This window comes from Gobio gobio (assembly GCF_949357685.1).
Source record: "Gobio gobio genome assembly, chromosome: 6".
In the NCBI taxonomy this organism is placed as follows: domain Eukaryota; kingdom Metazoa; phylum Chordata; class Actinopteri; order Cypriniformes; family Gobionidae; genus Gobio; species Gobio gobio.
The window spans coordinates 9,036,486-9,041,723 of NC_137102.1; positions in this window are offsets into that span (position 1 = coordinate 9,036,486).

The window sequence follows — 5,238 nt, forward strand, 5'->3', positions numbered from 1 at the left end:
TACTCTCCCTCAAGTCATCCTAGGTGTATATGACATTCTTCTTTCAGACGAACACAATCAGAGTTATATTACAAAAGTCCAGGCTAATCCAAGCTTTATAATTGCAATAATAGTTGCTCTGTTTTTGAAGTCCATAAAAAGTGCACCTGTCCATCGAATAACATGCTCCACGCGGCTCCGGGGCGGTAATAAAGGCCTTCTGAAGCGAATCAATGCGTTTGTGTAAGAAAAATATCCATATTTAAAACTTTATCAAGTAAAGTTCCAGTCGACCGCCTTCCATGGAAAAGTGTTGAAAGTTGAAAGTGAAACTCAAGATGCGTACGTGACGTCATGACGAGCGGACCTGACGCGTTAGTCTTTCGATCGGCAGAGGAACTTTCAACACTTTTTCCATAAATTGAACACGGAAGGTGGTCGGCCGAAACTTTACTTTATAAAGTTTTAAATATGGATAGTTTTCATACACAAATGCATCGATTTGCTTCAGCAGGCCTTTATTAACCCCCCGGAGTCACGTGGAGCACGTTATTTGATGGACAGATGCATTTTTTATGGACTTCAAAAACAGAGCAACTATTACTGCTATAATAACGCTTGGATTAGCCTGGACTTTTGTAATATAACTCTTGATTTTATTTGTCTGAAAGAAGAATGTCATATACACCTAGGATGACTTGACGGTGAGTAAATCATGGGCTAATTTTTATTTTTGGGTGAACTATCCCTTTAATTTCACATGTGTAAAATAATTCTCAATCTGTCAGATTACATCCGCTTAGGTCTCCTATTCTGAGGTTTGTGTTGCTTTATTTAAAATCATGATTTTCACAAGCAAATTAATAATAGTATAATAATATCATAAATATTAAATATAGCTCAACAGATTACCAAAATGAAGGTAAGAGTTCCGGAAGGAGTGAATGAACAGTCTCAGTTTCATGATGTCACGCCTGGTCAGCTACTGCCCTCTAGAGAAAACAGTCAGATATAGCAAAGCCTGATTCTGCAAAGCATGCCTTACAAATTTTTTTAAATACATAATATCAGAGGCATAAAATAAAACAGCAGCAGATATGTTCTGTCAGAGTTGTTCTCACTTTCTCCTAGACTAAACCATCAGCAATCATCAAACTTATGCCATATGCCATTTTGAACCTGTGTCATATGCTGCCAACTCTAACTAATTATTTTTTCTGTTTATTCAGAGGGGAAGCTTTAGCTTATGTCACCAGAGGCCATTTGTTAATATCATGTTTTCCCCTCCCAGTGGTGTGTTCTCTGGGGGCTGCCATGTCTCGTTTTGGTTTCCTAAACAATCTGGCCCTGATTAGATCCCATGGGGTTCATTCAAAGTCTGTCTTTTTTTTTTATTAAAAAAAAAAAAAAATGTCTGCTGTGTTGTGGCTTTTAATAATTATTACATGGGTCAATCAAAATAGGTGCTTAGTGATTTATTAGATTACCCTATTAAAAAAAAATCATCTTTAAACAGAATACATTTGTTCCCCCTTTATATATTCATTTCCATTTTTTTTAAATAAAGGCCCATGTACATTTGTTTCACAATTTTGTCATGTTCTTTTTGTTGTTTAAACAAAATGGAAGAAAAAGATATGACTTTTACTGCTTATAATAGATAACAACTAATGACCGCAATCAATAATTAGAGACAATATCTTAATATGACAAATGATTAATTGGCAGCTTGCCCATTTCTGACTGCTGGGGCACAAAAAAAAAACAAAAAGACTGCCCACTGACCTATTTTCCACAGTTTAGTAAATACGGGGATTACTGTGATTACTTCTGTGCCCATATTGATAACAATTTAATTAGGAAGTATGTAAATGAAGAGTCAGAATTATAAGTAGACAAAAAAACAACAACTGAATTTCATTTTTTATTTTCTTTATAAAGTTTAAATGTAGATTTCTGAAATAGACAACTTTTAAGTTTTTTCCCCCCAATAAATATAAAAATAAATGTAAATTAAAAAGAACGTTTGGTTGTTTATTTGTTTGAAATTGTCTCCTGCAAGAATAACTCCTTTGCGGGTTGAGACGTTTTAACCAGTGGAGGGCAGCAAAAAGCGACCTTGTGATTGTGCCTATACTTTTAGAGTAGAATCAATCAGAATAGTGATGTCCGATCTGCCTCCTGACTTGATAATGAGATGAAATGATTAATAAAATGATCTGTTTGCAATGACACTGCTGTCATTTGTTAGCATGGCAAATCCAAAGAAGCCCCATGAAACTGAACCCCTGCCTGCACACTAACAAGAGCCTGGATCATTTATCCATTTTTGTTGTGGAGTGTCATGTTGACATCTATAAATGTGCAATATATAAATACATCTGTGAAGCATTTTAATAATTTGCATAAATTAATGTCAATAGGCCAATATAATGATCTTGTTGTCCTGTCCGATAGCACCCATTTCCCCAGTTATTCTATTAGAAGTTGATTCTTCCTCAGAATGGTCCCCATGAATGGAGTAGTGTGACAACACCCCTTTCAGCATAGCTCTGCCCAGGCTTGCACTGGGGCCCCAAGGCTTCTGCAGAGCGCTGGTTCAGACTAAATGAATTAAGACTGATTTCCATTGTCAGCTGGTGGGCCATGTCTTAGGGAATTTGTTGCTTGACTTGGCTTTAAAAATATACCCTCCATTTTGTGTAAAGTTATGCCTGCGTCATCATTATGACGCAGAACTATTCAGAGCAGTTTCTAAATAGCTGCTAAAAGTTATGTTGTGAAATTGTACATTTCATGTTAGAACAAAATTGAATATTATACACTCTAAAAAATGCTGGGTTAAAAATAACCCAAGTTGGGTTGAAAAAGGACTAACGCAGCAATTGGGTTGTTTTAACCCAGCGGTTGGGTTAAATGTTTGCTTAAAACAACCCAATTGCTGGGTTAAAACAAACCAATTGATGGGTTAAAACAAACCAATTGATGGGTTAAAACAACCCAATTGCTGGGTTTAAACAACCCAATTGCTGGGTTAGTCCATTTTCAACCCAACTTGGGTTATTTTTAACCCAGCATTTTTTAGAGTGTATGTTTTTTCTCCATCTAAGCTAAGTTTATTGAAAACAAACAATTAGTAAAATATCTGCTGATGTGATGTGATTTGATGTGAGTAACCCAATTTGGGTTACTTTTAACCCAGCATTTTTTAGAGTGTATTTGATATAATTTGCAGATTTTATTGCTTTTAAATTGCACATTATGATCAATATCAGTTTAAAGGTGTGTACAAACAAGCATTTCAATACATCATACCCTGTGTGTGCTGAAAATGACAACCAGACAAAATAATATACTGAAAACATTCATTTTGGCTCATTAATAGGTGTGTGTTAAACCAGCATGTCCATTGCTCTCACTTTACGCCTGACTGATACTCAATGATGCGTACCTTATTGATCATCATTAAGGGCTCTCTTTTAGAACCGCATTAAATAACAAATCGCTTTGGACTGCATACAAAATGAACATCAGAAATCTCCATGCAGTGAAAACAGAGCCACTATTAGCCCTTTACTAAACGGAGAGGACTACACTGATTAATTAAAGGGCCATATTGGCTTGCCCCAGGGCAGACTCTTACAGTAGAAGCAACGCTGTCTCTGAGGGGGAGGGGACATACCTAGAGTCTGCTGTTGTGACTGCTTCACTGAGGGTAGGGCTTACACCATGCAGGGGAGTATATTTCAGTATCGGGGATTATGCTGTTTAAGCAGACTCAAAGAGATTATGCCATCTAGACAGACTACGGCAGACTAATCTATTTTAATGGACTTTTCCTTGTCTGAAAATGAAGAGTGGGCTTTGTGATTAGAGACATGAAAGTGCACAACAGCCCCCTTAAAATATATTAAGGAGGTAAACACAGTTAATTTGAAGTCTATTGTCTGTCACCAGTCTGAGATAGGAATTGACTGGAATTGCTTAATAAACACAAAGAGCTTGTCATCAGCTGTCGTGGTGAATCAGGATATCTGTTTAGAGCTAATCAAGGGCAAGGCTTCAGAATTTCACTTGTAATTTCATTTGTCAATATCTGTTCTGCTAACAAGTGGAGCAGGTTCAGTCCCATTTAAACCATTTAGTCCCTGCAGGATTAAAAGCCATTTTGGCTCAATCTTTTTTTTACCGTGAACTATTTTTAACTAGTAAACACCTACTGTGCAACTCTGAGGCAATAACATCATTTTACAACACTTGAGCAGTGGTTCTCAACACTTTTCAAGTGTCGTGTAAAATGATGAAGTTATTGTCTCAGAGTTGCACAGCAACTTGATATAGGTCATTTAATTGACCACCACCACAATTCATTTTGTGTTTCAAGAAGTTTATTCAATAATAAAAGGGGAAAAGGGAGACTTTTCACTTTCATCTCGATTGAATGTTAGCTTCTTTATTACATTTGTTTTTAAATATTCTTCATATTATTCATTAAATTAATAATTATATATAATTTTAAGTCGTCCTGTGACCCCCTTGGAAGTTTTCTGAGGGCCCATGGGCTCCGGACCCCTACTTGAGAACCACTGCAGTAGAGCCTTATTCGTGTGATAACTAGACAGCCTACATGCCCTGATCCTTATCCCTTTACCTACAGAAGAGGTTTTGCGCATGTGCTGTCCTCGAGACGCATGCGCAGTCTTGGCGCAAATTTTTTACCAGCGTTTAGTTAAAACAAATGGATTTGACATTCCCGGCATAATATTAATTATTACCCATAATAATATACAGACCTGTTTAAATAATTTACAACATTTTAATATAAAAACGCACGTATTTTATTTTCTATATCGTGAAACTATTATTTAAAAAGATAATATATTTTATCATGTGAAACGACTGTATCTTGTTTCCGCCACGGAATAAAACAATTTAAAAGATAATTGCGAGTTTAGCCTATATCTCGCAATTCTGACTTTTTTCAGGACTGCGAGTTTAGGCTATATCATGCAATTGTGAGGGAAAAGTCATAATTGTGAGTTTATATAAGGAAATTCTGAGTATATATTTTTTTTTATTCAGTGACGAAAACAATCTTCTATAGACAGTATCATATGAGTGTCCAGCTAAACGGCTCAGTCAGGTTGCTGAGAGAGTCGCTTCCTGTTAAGTTTCTGTTGCCACGGCAACCGTTTTCAGCACCAGAAATCTGTAGCAAAGTATTGCGCGATAGCATTTCATGCCCTTTAGTTTGGAAGC